Source organism: Delphinus delphis, chromosome 5, assembly GCF_949987515.2.
Source record: "Delphinus delphis chromosome 5, mDelDel1.2, whole genome shotgun sequence".
NCBI lineage: Eukaryota > Metazoa > Chordata > Mammalia > Artiodactyla > Delphinidae > Delphinus > Delphinus delphis.
Window position 1 is genome coordinate 100,731,761 of NC_082687.1, and position 16,361 is coordinate 100,748,121.

Consider the following 16,361-nt stretch of genomic DNA (forward strand, 5'->3'; position numbering starts at 1 on the left):
CTAGACCTGACTCACCATATGGAAAGCACATCTTTCAAATCTATTTCATTACCTCCTTTATAGGTGATGCCATCTGTCTGTCACCTCTGCCTAAGCCCGACCTCATGCCTTCAGTTCATATGCCATAAACATGTCACCTGCTTTCTCTGGACTTCAGTTCTGCATAAATGAACTGTTTTATAACTGAATGCATGAATATATAGGACTCTACAATTTCATAGATTCCATATACTTAGTCTTTTCATGTTAATTACACTTCTAAATAGAGCTTTGGTCAAAAGGGGACATCAAAATTATTAAGGGGTGGGTGTGGAACCCACCCCTAAATCTGAATCTGCTGCTTATTCTATAACATGGTGCATCATTAATTAAAAGAAGACTTTTTCCTTAGTTTTTAAAACATATTTAGAGAAGGTGGTCTTATATATAACACATTAGGCCCAAGTTGCCTAAATAATCATTTCAATATACTGATATCAAACATAGTTTAAGTCATTTATCCAAGTGGTTCAAAGGTCTAGAATATAAATCAGCCAGAAATGTTTAAATGACAAAGCCAGTTTCCCATAGGCAAAGTCTTTGCCCATGAATGTGCCCCTCAGTCCCTTGATTTATATAACATCTGTTATATCTGAGAGTCTGAGACAATTTTCTAATAGAGAAAAGCAAATCTAGACTTTGTTCATTAAAGCTCCGGCTCAGCAGGCAGGGTCTAAGTGAAGTCTTCAAGTGTGTGTGGTCCATAGTCTTCTCTGGACATCAAAATGGAATCAGGAAATTTAATGTTGCTCTTGGGGAAAAATAATTATTTTCTCCCATGGGATTTATATATACTTAGTTTTATTCTCTCTCTTAGAGAATAGGCACACACTTAACGTTTAACCCGGAATATCTTCCACTTCCTCCTGACTTCCTTCCTTCCTCCTGACACTAAACTACTATGATTCCAATTTTTATTTGTTTGCAACCTACCCAGTGCCTGGAAGCCCATAAATAGCATGACTTATCATCACAAATGTCCATCTCATAAATTAGAAACCTGAGCAATCGTTTCTGTAACTATTTAAATAGTAGTATCAGTCAGGGTTCAACCACAGAAGCAGAAGCAGCAGGAAACATCACAAGTAAACTGGGATCCCTTGGGAGCAAACTATTTGAACATCTGGGTGGAACTCACCTAATTTGGGCAGACCCACCAATGGTAATCTTTTTGATGAATTGAAAAACCAACTGATGAGGAGATTTAAGCACAATTAAAAAATTCCTTTATACCTAGATTAGTGTCTGGTTGATGCCTGGGTATTGTAACAGAGTTGACACATCAAAAAGTCATCAGAGTAATGGAGCTGGCCCATATGGTACTAAAATAAGTACAAATTCTATCACACCACATTGCCTCTCACAAAGCAGTCTCCAGCCTTTGGTTCTCCAGAGAAAACACTTAAAAACAATAGATGCTTCTTCTCACTAACAAATGATTCACTGTAGAGATGATTTTCAAGGTTGGGGTAGGGGTACAAGGTGATAAAATAGTTTTGAATAAGTTGAGAAAACCCTTTTTCATCTGAGGATATCAGTGTATCTCTAAATTTTTTGGTAAAAGAGAAACACAGAACCTCTGGAAATTCAGTGTGATGTAGTTTTAGAGAGAAATCTGCCATTTCACTAGTAATGAGCGAAATGGTGAAGGAACACTTCTAATACGGTTCTTTGTTCTTGTGGAGTTTAATTTCTACTAAGGCAAATAATTACATCTTATTCCATATTTTGTGTAATATTTTATCTATCGTCATCCTGATTATAAAGTCTGTTGGGGGCCTGCCCATTTTGTGTTCCCCACAAGCAATGCACATTTGTTCTGAATACAAACCTCCTGGAGTATGTGTTTTCCTACAGTAGACTCAAAACAATGTATGAAAATTTCAAAGGGTGGTAAAGGACTCATGCCAGACTAAAAGTAGACAGAAAACTGATAGAAGATAGAAAACTGATAACAATAAGAAAGAAGAACTTCTGACATTAACAACAATAATAATACTGAAACCATCAATTATCTGGTGTCATTTAAGGCAAGGCCTAGTATTCTGCACTCCATAGTTGCAACAAGTCTCACCCTTACTTCTATTGCAGCAATCATTAATTTTGGGGATCGTTACTCAGACCATCAAGGAAGGTGCATACATGTTCAGGGGCACATATTTAAATGAACTTAGGTGTTTTAAAAGTTTTTCTGTAGAAATTGTTACAGCAGGTGAAATTTCCTTGTCTGAAAAGAAGTCACATTGTTTCTACAGTGATGTCAAATAAATAGCACTGTTTACACATTTATGGTCCCTCTTGTACCAGCCTTTGGGACTGGAATACATCCACTTAGAACTACTCACAAGATCAGTATCTAATATGCAGGTAAGACTACAAATAAGCAATGAAATATAAGAAGAAGATACAAGAAGGTGTCCCACTGTCTAAGGCTAGGAAGGGTCATACCACAGGAGGTGGTGCAGTAAGTAACAGTATGGAGTGCAGCATTTGGGGATAAAGAGCCTGAGTTCAAATCCTTATTCTAAAAGCAGTTCTGTAGCCTCAAGAAAGTCATATAATTTCTATGTGCTTTACATTTCCCATTTAAAAATTGAGCTAATAGCCCCTACCTATAGAATTATATGATAGATGTGAGTTACTTGAAATATGTCAAGTACTAGTCACAGTGGCAATGCATTATATGAGCTCTATAAACATTTGCTGTTATTATTTCTCCAATGAAGGTAGCAGAGGAACTTAGGAACCAGCTCAGATGCTCTGAGCAGAAGCTGTGAAATTTCTTCTACTAGTGGCCTGTAGTGGGGGTAGATGTGCAAAGGTACATGCTTAGAAGCCCTGTCTACTTTAGGATCTGATTCCATGAAGCAAAATTAATTTCCATCCAGGAAACAAGCTTCATTCGGAGCACAGGCAGAGGGTTGCATTGTCAGGGAAGCCTGACCATCAGTATGATTCTGCTCATTGAAACAGTTAGGGATCTGTACAAAATGGGATCTCTATCTGAAGCCTGCTTTCCTTCAGTGAGAGAGTGCACACCTATACCCGCCCTGTTTAATGTAAGCAAAGGATGCTTAACAGTTGTTCTTGGGAGGCTTGGGCAATTCATGTGTTCTTAGGTGGCACACTCAGTAACGCACCATGTCCTGATTAATTTGTCCTTTCCTGTGATGGGGCAAATGATAGGCAACTGCAGAAGTTGATGGAGTGGAGAGATCCATCCCTTTGAATAGATATTGGCCTCTGGTCAAACCCAAGAAGTCCTGGGATGGGAAGCCCATCTATCACACTCAAAGTTTTGCTGTCAGGAGCCAGGGGGCAGGACAGTACATGAGGGGGACAGAAAAGACAGGACTAAATCAACAAAACCAAAAGGGAACTATGATTATAGCTTCTACACATCCCCCCAGCTAGTGTTGTGTGGCTTCCAGAGACCTTTGCTCTTGCTTCTCTAAAATCATTTTCCTTTTCTAAATCTAACCCAGCTTTGTTTTTCAAAACAAAAACAACAAAATAGGGCTTCCCTGGTGGCGCAGTGGTTGAGAGTCCGCCTGCCGATGTAGGGGACACGGGTTCGTGCCCCGGTCCAGGAGGACCTCATATGCCGCGGAGCAGCTGGGCCTGTGAGCTATGGCCGCCGAGCCTGCGTATCCGGAGCCTGTGCTCCGCGACAGGAGAGGCCACAGCAGTGAGAGGCCCGTGTACCGCAAAAAAACACAAAATATTCTGTGTTTATGTGAGACGGTAGCAGAGAGCAGGCCTGACACTTCCCTTTGTGAGCTAGTGAACAAAACAGATCTTATAAACACAGAGGTAGTGAGGCTGGCTAAGAAATAGGCACACAAAACATGGACGAGAGAGATGCATAAATATATATGAAGGTGTCGAGAAATCATCACTTTTTAGAATTGAAAGGCATTCTTTTAAATGTTCAAATATTCTTGTACTCGAACTCCTCTATAATGTGACTGTCAAATAATTTTCCAGCCTGGGATTATAAATTATGTTCAGGGACAGAGAGTTTATTACTCCCCAAGCCAGATCTAACAGTTGGAAGCTTTCTTTGAGTTAAACCAAAATCTTAATCCCTGATGTTTTCAATCCTTGGCTCATGTTCTACCTCTACATTTAGTTCTGTGTGGAACAAGTCCGGGATTTCCTAGCTGCTTGTGAGTGAAAAAGTTTATTTCACCGTCCTGTATCTCAGCTTTTTCTTCTGTAAAGAGAGGGTAACAAAGATATCTATTTTATGGGGTTGCAGTAAATGTTAAATGAGATAATCCAGGTAAAGGATTTACCATCTGATTTGATTCAGGGTAAGTGCTCGCTAAATGTTAGAAATTTCTGTAAGTATTACGTTTCATGTGGCAGCTTTTCAAACATTTTAAGAAATTCATTATCTAGATTATCATTGAGGAATACAAGCTTAGATGTAAAGAAATTCTGTTCTCTAGATACACCTCACCTAGCCTTTAGGAAGAACCTTCAACTGGCCAGAGAATGTGCCTGGTACAATGATTAGCACAAAAATAAGTAAAGCACAATCCCAGTCTTCTGTGAAAATAAGTGAGGATGCTCATTATCTAGAATAGAGAGTGAATAAGGGAAAGGAGATCTGGTCATATGGATAAGACAGAAGTGGATTCTGACCCTGGTGGTGACGTTTGAGCCTGGCCTTGGATAAACAACTTTAACAGCTCAATCCTCAGTGGGGTGGTGGTTTTCCACTCTCTAATGCCTAGTCTTAACTAAGCAGAAGATACTGAACAGAACTTTACATTCTCCTTGAAAGGCTTGCGATTCACACCAGGAACACCAGTTATTATATATGTCCTGGAGAGAACTGAGAAACTTTGCATGTAGTCTGAAAACTGCAGTTAAGTAGGTAGCCCTGTGCAATGGATTGGGTGTTCACGTCTCCCTAAAATTCGTACTTTGAAATCCAAACACCCAATGTGATGATGTTAGGAAGTGGGGCCTTAGAGACATAATTAGGTCATGGGGGTGAAACCCTCATGAATGGATTCACGCCTTTATAAAAGGATGCCAGAGAGCTTTCTTGCCCTTTTTTTCACTGTGTGAGGATACAGATAGAAATCAGCAGTCTGTAGTTTGGAAGCAGGCTTTCACCAGAACCTAACCCTGCTGACCACTGATCTCAGACAGCCAGTGTCCAGAATTGTGAGAAATACAGTGTGTTGTTTATAAGCCTCCCAGTCTCTGGTATTTTTCTACAGCAGCCTGAATGGACAAAGATGCCTTGTGATCCTGGGTAAATGGGCAAGTGTCTCCATTCACTGTAAGTTGAGAGTGTGGATCAAATGTCCTCTAGACCCTTTCAATTCCCAAGGAACAGGTGTGCCCAGCTCATGTAGGGGTGCTCAGAGTCGACCACAGAAAACACTCCATGTTCTGGAGTAGAGGATGAGGTGAAGGCAAGGAAGGAGTGGAGAGAGTACATGTAGAGACTAGGAATCTTCCAGCACAAATAATTAAGAGAAGTTGGAATAGTTTCTTCAAATCAATTTAAACCTGACCATTAGCCCTTCTAGGTCTTGGAACAGGGGCCAATTTTCAATCTGTCCTTACTGAGGATCCTTTATGCTCTCAAGGCCAAAGGGAAGACATATGCTTTTGCTTTTGTTCAAAGACTGAAGCTTGAAAAGGAAGTTAACTTTAGACAATTCTGCTTTTTGTTTTACCACACCAAATGCTTCTAAAAATAGGGTGGCCCAAGGGCTTAAACCAAGGTGAGGAAAAACACAGCAAGAACAAAGAATAAAATATAAGTTAATATTCCAGTAAAATATACACCAATTATAAACTAGTTGGGTTGGAGATCTACTAGAACTCTAGAAGGTTATTCGTTGTGGGTCTTAATGGGTTTCTGCAAGGATGTGGGGCCCTTGGGGTCTTTACCTATTGCTAGTCTACCTCCCTTCCCTCTTCTGATTCAGTCTTTCCTCCTCTTTGACTTAGTGTTGAGAAAAGCTCAATTTTGGTTGCATGTTACTTTTTGTAAGTGTGTGTGGTACATGAGCCTTTCCTATGAGAATCATACACATATAATAAATGCAAGTCATTCGAAGAGATGTCAAAATCTGTTCAGTTCAATGTAGGAGTCTGTACACCAGACTGATCTTTTCTCCTGGTTACATACTCATTGCACCACTTTGGCTTCATTAATTTACAAGTCCCAGGAGTCCCTTTCTTCTCCCAGATCTCTCTTTATTTTCATTTCAACCAGGAGAATTTTTTATGCTTCTCTCTGGTCAATGAAGCCTTGTAAGTAACATCTCCATTTTGCTGGTTTCAAATCAAAGGTTCTTTCACTTTCACTGACACAATGTCCTCCAATGTCATGAATTCAGAGGTTCAAGGATGCGTCAGAGAGGACAATTCCAGTAAGACTGAAGATGTGTGGATGAATACAAACCCTTCTATCCAAGTGAAGATGGAGTGTAGAGAAACAGAATATCACAATCTTGAGGATTAATCATAGGTGCTGAACGCTAAGAAAAGTTTGGAAGAAGTAAATAATTTTGTAATGCTGTTATGGATTCTACCAAATATAACTCTCTTTGCTAAAAGCTGAAAAAAAAGTGCAATGCAAGTAGATGCCTGGCACAATTCCAATCAGGATAATTACTGTGTTATCTCTGCAGGGGAATATGAAATTATATGGGAGGAATAAATTGTTCAGCTACCTTTGAGAACTCAGTTGAGTCCATCAGAAGCAAAAGAGGATCCAGAATTCTCTGGATATATTGGAAAATGAAATATAGACATATTTCACTGCATTCTGAAAGAAATCTTAACCACTAGATGGAATACTATTATTCTGGAAGTATTTTATTAAGTTGGTCATGGAGACCCCAAATGAGAGTTGCAGGAGTTTAATAGTTTTAAGAATAATAGGAGTATTAACTTTATAATAATTTTCAAAGAGTTTGAAGCAAGTTAATTGGGAAAAACTAAAATGAAAATGTGTGACCTTGAGCATATTCTTGCCCCTTCTTTGGCCTCATTTTCCTTGTTAGTCAACTAAGGAGTCTGAACTAGAGGAGACTTGAGTTCTCTTCCAAGTTCAACATCCACAGAATAAAGGAGACAGTCATGATTTTCCTTAGAAGAATAGGATACTGTATAGGAAATAGAGCATGTGGCCTTTAACAAACCACTTCTTCTCCCCCAGACTAGGGGTATAAGGGAGAAGTTGTATTTGCAAAACTTTATAAGGGAAATATCTGCAGCCATCCTCTCTAGGTTCTTCTGACACTAAATAATTACTTCTAATTTTTCAGAATGACTTTTAGATTTGATTAGACCTCCAATAGCCTAGGGCATGGGTTTGTTAACTTGGGTGCCTTGCACTACTGGAATGCCATGACTATGCTTCAGGCTTGTAGGGATTCCCTAAAGTTGTATGCAAATGTCATGTCCACCAGTATCTATAGATGTGTATGTGCATGGAATTATGCATATATTCCTCCCTGTTCATGGGAAAATGATCCATGGATTTTATCAGATTCTTAAAAGGACCCAAGACATTCATAATATTTAGGAAGAACTACTGTTGTTATGCAAGGTACATGCTATAGACTGAATTGTGTCCCCCCAGATTCACAGGTTAAAACCATAACTCCCAATGTGATGGTATTTGGAAGTGGGGCCTTTAGGAGTATTAACCTAAAACTATAAAATTGCCACTTATTTTACCAGCAAAATGGGTTTACTTGAGAGCAGCTAAGAATTGCAATCTAGGACATGAAACTATGGTAAACCGCATGCAAGTCTAGCAAAGCAGAGGGGAAGAAACTCTTTTACAGAGAAGAAAGGAAGTTGAGAGGGGCTGTTATAAACAAAAAGTCCCTTGGAGGAAGCTGAGAGTTCAAAGTATAGTGGCTTTTCATTGGCTGAGTTGTGACAGTCTCTCATTGAATGAGCTGTTGCAAGGCAAAAGAGAAAAATATTACTTTCTCCTGCTGGAAGTAGCAAAGTAGTATCACTTCCTTCCAGAGATACAAGATACCACTCTTCCTTTTGCTATTTGTATTGGTGTTGAGTGGTAGCTGCCTGGGAACTCTGCCTTCTGGCCTCCCAACTCCATTTTAGTGAGGTTTCTCTTTATTAATGTTCACAGGAGGTGATTAGGTTTAGATGAGGCCATGAAGATGGGGCCCTCATGATGGGATTAGTGCTTTTATAAAATGAGACCCCAGAGAGGTTGCTTCCTTTCTCTCTCTCTCTGCCATGGTTATAGAAGACAGCTATCTATAAGCCAGGAAGAAGAACCTCAGTGGAGAACCAGATTGGCCGGTACCTTGATATCAGACTTCCCAGCTTCCAGAACTGTGAGAAAATAAATGTCTGTGCTGAAAACCACCCAGTCTATGGTGTTTGCTATGACATCCTAAGCAGACTAATACAGTACAAAATATTGAATTCATGAGACCTACCTTCTGGGCCAATTTCTCTCATTGAATATATCTGTAACCTTGAATATTAAAATATGATTTCCTCTGAAAGATGGATACAGTATCACTTTGAAGGCCCAAATTCCACTTATGTGTTCCATATCATTTTGAAATTGAATGGTATAAATAACTTGGTTTTGTTTTTCCTCTTTACTTAATAGATGAAGAAACTAGAGGTCCCCTAGCTGGCTAATGAAGAACTAGCTGCAGAGCGGTAAATGCCCACCACACTAAACTGTGTACTACTTAAAAGCAAAGAGCTGAGAGTTTATGGTCTAGAGGATCTAACACTGATATAACATGGAAGCACGTCCTATAATTTCTGGTTAGTGGACTGAAACATGAAACAATCAAATAATGCCTATTTTAAATATGAACAAATGATTATTTGTAATTGACTGGATTTTCTACTTAGGAAAATCAACTGGAAAAAAGATCATTATAATTGCTGCATTACAAATGAAGACTCTGACCCTGCGGAGAAGCTCAGGAAATAACACAAATCTCAAGACTAGTCAGAAGTAAAAGCTGTATTTAAAACCTAGACATTTGTACTACAAAAACTGTACTTTGCAGCTTGACAAAGTCTTTCATTTGGCATCCACTTAAGAGACTATTTAAAAAATTATAATTTAATTCTAAATTATGTTGGTTTTATAATATGAATTGAGCTTACCTTTTGTTTACCTTACAAAATAATTATTGTATTTGTTCCACCTTGTAGGTCTTAGATAACTCACAGAGCGTAAAATATAAATAATTCCTAATAACTGTTTAAATTGTTTCCTTTGTTACTGTCTTATTCAGGTTTTCCATTTTATCCAGTTGTTGTCAATTATATGTGTATATTACAAAAAAGTCATTCATAAATATTTATTGAATGCCCCCTATGTGCTGGAATAATATGTGTTTTCATTTTGTTTTGTTTGGTACTGGAGGTACAAAGACAGGGACTGACTACAGAATCTCCATCTTCAGAACTTAATATAATAGAAGATGAGCAAATAGACTGGCAATTATAATACAATGTATTATGTTCACTTCCATATTTTTTGGAGACCTTAGTATATATTGTCTTACAGTAGTAAATCATATGTCCGTTGTATTATTCTTCTAACCTCTCATTTGTGTGTAGTTTTTTAAATTTTATTTTCTTGATTAAATTCTCCAAATATTTATCTTTATACCTAAAGATTCAGCTCCTGAAGTTCTTTTGCAATTCTATGAATTTTCAAGTGTTTTAATTAATCTGTTTACATTTTTCTCTTTTTTTCTTTTTATGACTTTGCTTAGGGTTTTAGTTGTTATTGTCTTGCTTTTTAGTATGCTTTCCTTCCATTATTTTCAGTCAACGTCTGTTATTTTTATAAATCACTGGCTGGATCTGATTGAAGACAGACTCTGAAACAAAGAATAATTCATCTTTAGGCCTCCAGACAAATGATATTGGAAAGATATAAAGCAGGAGATGGGGCCCTTCTGCCTGTTCATAATAATTTGCTTCTTCTCCCAAATCCTTTCAGATAATACTCTCACAGCAGGCATTTGGGTCCTGAAGACCTCTTCTGGTTGAGTTCTAGAGACCAAGCATACATTTTGGCATCCATCAAGTGTGGTGGGTTCTAATCCTGACTCTGCTGTGTGAGAAAGGAACATCTTTGCCTAATTGCCTAACCTCCTTCAGCTTTTTGACTTCTGCTTTGGTGAAAACTGAGGTTCATAACACCAGCCTCCTAAGAATGACTTGCTGTATAAGGAAAGGGTAAAAACTTTGTCCACAAGCTCAGGCATAGAAATTCTACTTTCTTTAAGTCAAATTAAATAGGACTCCTCACCCCAGCTTGGTAGGAAATTTAATCTCAGTCAGCATTGGACCTCACCGTCTGCCGGGAATGTCTCAAGTCTGGAGGTTTAATTGGCACTTAGAAAAAGAAGCCATGGCCTCTGACCTTCAGGTCATTCTGGTAGCTGTAACATCCCCATTGTCTTCACTCCCTGTGGCCCCTGGAAGTCTGATGGCTTTGCTGGAAATCCTGCCAATATTTAGCTGATGGACATGTTCACCCTTGTCTGATGGGGGCCACTGCAGAACCGAGCTGACCACAATGGGAGGACACAGTGGTCTCAACCTCAAGGGCGGCTACCTCCTTTCCAGGCAACCACTTCTCTTCCTTCTCTTTCCCCCCATTTTTTCCCCACTTTCCCTTCTTGCTCCCAAAACCACATCCTTCTTTCCCCTTCTCTCCCACAGAGACAGTTTTCAGTGAGCCCAGATTTTTACAAAGAAAAAAAAATGACACTAGTTTTTGGGAACTTCTGTTTTTATATGGGAAAAGCAGGCTGTTGACCTATCTACAATTTGAATTGGGGTCAGTGGAAAGATAGGAAGCACAAACATCAATGAAAATATTATAATCATTTACCCTGGCACACATATAAAGTGCTGGCTACTCAAAAATGTAGGAGTAGCCCCTTCCTTCTTTAAAAAAAGTTGGTAATTGGGCTTCCCTGGTGGCACAGTGGTAGACAATCTGCCTGCTAATGCAGAGGATATGGGTTTGAGCCCTGGACTGGGAGGATCCCACATGCCACAGAGCAACTAGGTCCGTGAGCCACAACTACTGAGCCTGAGCGTCTGGAGCCTGTGCTCCGCAACAAGAGAGGCCGCGATAGTGAGAGGCCCCTGCACCATGATGAAGAGTGGCCCCCGCTTGCCACAACTAGAGAAAGCCCTCGCACAGAAATGAAGACCCAACACAGCAAAAATAAATTAATTAATTAATAAACTCTTACCCCCAACATCTTCTTAAAAAAAAAAAAGTTGGTAATTATTTGATAGATACAGTTTCAGTTTGGGATGATGAAATGTTATGGAGATGAATAATGATGGTGGTTACACAGCAGTGTGAATGTACTTAATGCCATTGAACTGAACACTTATAATTTGTTTGAATAGCAAATTTTATGTTTTGTATATTTTACTAAAATTTAAAAATATTCAGTGATTCCTTAATCAGACAAAATATAAAATAGTTCTTCAGATGACCACCAAGGCTCTTGCCTTTCCAAACATCTTTCTTTTATGCCCTTTGTATCCTCCAGTTTTTACTGTAATGTTGTTGTATAAGAAACAATTTAAGTGATTTACAATTAATATGTACTTCTCACTCATATCAGATGCTAGGGTTCTGCTCTAAGCTATCAATTAGTTCAGGACAGCCTGAACTGTCTTCTCATTCCAGGACGCAAAAGGAAAGAGTCATATTTTGAATGTGATATTCTCAGGGTGGAAGACAGGAGTGCAAGAGAGCTGGTAAAACTGGTGGAGATGGCCAGTGACTATGGTCTTCTGCTTGGAAATGGCACATCAACGTTTCCTTCAATCCCACTGGACAAAGCACTGGGTCCATGCACAAGCCCAATAACCATTGGACAGGGAAAGTAACCCCCCCGCTTGGAGATAGGAAAGAGGCAGTTTCTATTTGATTTACAACAATAAAATGTACTGAAGTCCATACTTCTAGTCACAAATACTCTCCTTCTTTCCCAAACAAATATACAAACAAAAATTTCATATAAAAATGGCATCAGGCTCAATATTGAAGACCTCATGATAGTTTTCACATCATATCCCAAGGTGGTACTTCTGATCCAGAGATCTATAAGCTAAAAAGACAGGTGATTTATTTCCTCACACCCAAAATACATTGGGTGAAACAGGGACAGGATAACCAAAATCAACACCCTCATTTGTAAAGGGGAAGAGTAAAGGGACACAGTTACTAGGCAATAGCAATTTGTATACTTTCTTGGGTGCACCTTTCGAGTATTCACTGTCTCAGTTTAGGAAATATACATTGATTATCCCCTGGTTCTTATCCCTGGGAGTAGCTCCCCAGTGTATTGCCCTCTGGCTCTTAAATCCAAACTTTGAGATGGCTTTCTCTTTCCATCATCCTCTTTGACCACATCTAAAAAAAAATTGGAGACTATGCCCTTCTTAGGATTTACACAGCTTTCTAAGCACGCTTCCTGACCATAAACAGTTGGGGGGTCTGTGATAACAATCCTCTTAGATACATCCCGGGGTGAAAAACTGCAGACAACAAAACAGTAGACACTACTCTTACATGTTAAAAGCAAATTAACTCTTGGTTGTGGAATTAGACTTAATTATTACTTTTGGATGACTATCTTTCCTCAAGAGTTATTTATTTAGAGTAACACACTCCAGAGTAATGAAGTAAAAGAATAAAAACTCTAATGGGATATACACTTTTCAGCCATACAATATAACTCTGTTCTGCCATTGAAAATAGTGCTTTAAAACTATTTGAAGATTTGACAATATGTTTGCAATCTATTTGGGGATGGTAAAAAGGCAGTTTACAAAATAGAATATACTTTGATTAAAAGTAGTTGACTCTGTTGGTAAGATAGAGCTGATTCTCATTTCCTTGTATGTGTTCTTTTATTTTCCACATTTTGTATAAAGAAGTTTTTGGGTTTTTTTTTTTTTTTTTTTTTTTTTTTGGTGAGAAAGTAATGCTAATTTTTACTTTAAGGAATTCAAAAGATGCAAAAGAATGTAAAAGTCAGATGATGTTTGAAATATGTTGGTGCAAGTAATGTCCTGTCCGTAATTCCCTTTTAGTTGTCAAGCATGTGTAGCTTTAAAATCACTATCTTATTTTATCATTTTTAATTTTACCTTATCATTGTCATAAGGAGTGCTGTTCATTGACTTTAATACTATCATGACTAGGGGAAACAGTAATTGGAGTGTTTCACATGATTCAAAATTTGGCCACTAGGGCAAAAGCCGCACCTTTATGCTGAGCCCCATACCTCACAGAGCGGAACAGAATGAGCTGGAGAGAGCTCGCCCTACCTTGTCAAAAAAGGCAGCGTATTCCCAGGTGTCCACACTGGCTTCCAAACCCTCTACATCTGCAGGCCCTGCAGCCTGACAGATAAAGCTCAGAGCAAAACACCCCAGCCTAGAAGCTCCTTTGCATGGCATGCAAACCATCTGTCAACACAGCAGAGACTCACCTACCCCCGCCCCACCTCTAGGTTGCAAGTGCAAATTCCAGAGCCAGCCATGGGAGGGTTGACCTTGTCTAGGTTTGCAGGGCTTTGGTTGGTATGTTCTGGAGATTCCAACGGTCAGGTGATCTTAGTTCTTGGCTAGTTTGTGGCTCTTGCAGATCTCAATGTGACACTGGCTCTGACCAGCAGGGAGAAGTTACATGAGTGGGTCCCTGTGCAAGCTGGTGTTGGCATTGAGGCACTGCCAATACTTTCCAGCAAGGAGAATCCCTCAGGAGCCAGCGATGCTTGTTCTTCAGAGGTGGGGAGCCAACAAAGAACACCAACTTATCTATCTTGAGTTCTGAATCTAGAGAGAGATAAGGCTTAAGGGAGATGGGAGAACAAAAGACTGCCTTTACAGCAGGAAAGATCATCTTGGGGACTGTGGATTATAACTGAACCTCAGAATTAGCTAAATCCACCCAGGAATCACAGGTGATTCTGGGTGAGGCAAAAGCTGGTGCTGCTGGGAAGAGCACTGAGGAAGGTGTTCTCCCTGAAGGGACCCATCCTGAGAGGGAGAGGGGAGGAAGGGGCAGAGACCTGCGGGTTACCCCTAGGAGGACCAGACTTTAACTGCTAGGTTTCCTCAATGAAGATAAACCAGGCACTGAACAGGGCTGTGCTGGTGTGGATGCAACTTGCTTCTTCTAAACTCTAAACTTCTAAACTCAGTCATGGAATTAAGTCGTTCCTCCTCCCCAGGAAAAACAGAGTCCCAGGAATCAAAGACAGGCCAGAGCATCAGACTCATGGCACTTCCTGCCTATGGACTAGAGCTTCTCATTTGGGAGGAAGTACTCTCATGCCTCAGCATTAAGGATGGCCCAAGTATTTTCTCAGATGAAAACATATAGGACTGGGAGTCAGCAAGCCACAGTTTTCACACACATCTGGGCCTCCACTTCCTTATTTGTTGTTTGTTCCCACATTTATGGTATTTCTTTTAGGCCAGGCACTGTATTAAACAGAACTGCGGTAAAAAGAAGGACTTAATCCAGTCCTTCACCTTGAGGTACTGGAGAAGAGATGAGCATGTAAACACTGTGATTTCTAAAATCGCTCTCACCTCTGCAATTCTGAGTTTGATACAGCAGGCATCATTGTGTGGCACAGCAGCTCTGACTCAAGGAAAAGATGGAGATGATCTTAAAACTTCTTACTGAAGAGACAGGTTCTTAGTCTGTAGTAGAAGCTTCAGCCTTAGATACAGAACTCTCAAATGTGTCCTCCTGAAGACAGAACCAGTGTCAAGGGTATGGAAAGATGGAATCTTCACAAAACTGGACAAAGAGAAATGTGGGCTTGGGGTAGGGAGAGATATCAGGGAAGAAGAACAGAAGCTATTGTTTCTGAGAAGCTCATTGTTCCTGACTCAGGGACATTTTAGCATTCACATTGCCAAATGAATCGATGTATGATTCATGAGACCAATCATAAAAATACTTTGCATAAAATCCTTTAAAGTTCTCCCTCTGATCCCATCTAAAATAAGGTGGCTTGCACGATGTGTACAATCTGATTCTCAACCCTCTCAAAGTTTCTCCCCTTGAAATCTATGATCCAACTTAACCAAGTTTATTTCCCTTCCCTGAATAAGTAATGTGCTGTCTTTCTTCTGTATGTGATAAAACTTGTCTCCACCTGGAACCCTTACTGAAGCCGCATCCAGCCTCTGTAACCCAACACTGAATTAATTCTCAGAGACAGAGTTTTGGGTGAAGTAGAAAAGAATACTGCTTTGCCAGGCAAAGGGGGCCACAGTGGGCTAATGCCCTCAAAACTGTGTGTCCCCCCTCGGATGAATGGATAAAGAAGATGTGGCACATATATACAATGGAATATTACTCAGCCATAAAAAGAAATGAAATTGAGTTATTTGTAGTGAGGTGAATGGACCTAGAGTCTGTCATACAGAGTGAAGTAAGTCAGAAAGAATAAAGACACAGACATAGAGAATGTACTTGAGGATAGGGGGAGGGGGAAGGGTAAGCTGTGACAAAGTGAGAGAGTGGCATGGACATATATACACTACCAAACGTAAAATAGATAGCTAGTGGGAAGCAGCCGCATAGCACAGGGAGATGAGCTAGGTGGTTTGTGACCACCTAGAGGGGTGGGATAGGCAGGGTGGGAGGGAGGGAGACGCAAGAGGGAAGAGATATGAGAACATATGTATATGTATAACTGATTCACTTTGTTGTAAAGCAGAAACTAACACACCATTGTAACACAACTATACTCCAATAAAGATGTTAAAAAAAAAAAAACCTGTGTGTCCCAACCTGGAGGGGGTAGTGAGGAGCTTTATGGTAATTGTTCAAAGAGGATGTGATCAGCTCATGGACATTCTTCTGACTGGTTGATGGAGAGGTAATAAGGAGTCAGCATCATCAACTTTCTGGTTCCAAACAGTCTGGGGTCTGTGTGTCTGCGGGCAGAATATTTAATCTCTCCTACCTGGTAGGGGTCTCAGTATCTGCAAAACAGCTCAAAGATGTTGTTATGTGTATCCCTTGAGGGGGAACCAGGACCCTACCTAAAGGCTGTGCTATTGTTTCTTTTGACTGTTCCTCCCTTGTCTCTGCATCCCCTTCCTTCCCTAATTAGCAACTCTTTGAACTGTTGGAACTCAGAGAAGGTCATGGAGGCTGAATGAACCTTATTTCCTGTAATCAAGAAGTGAGGACAAGAAAGGCATTTGTGCCCAGGAGCCTCTCAGGATCCTGCTTGGGATCCTTACCAAACTCT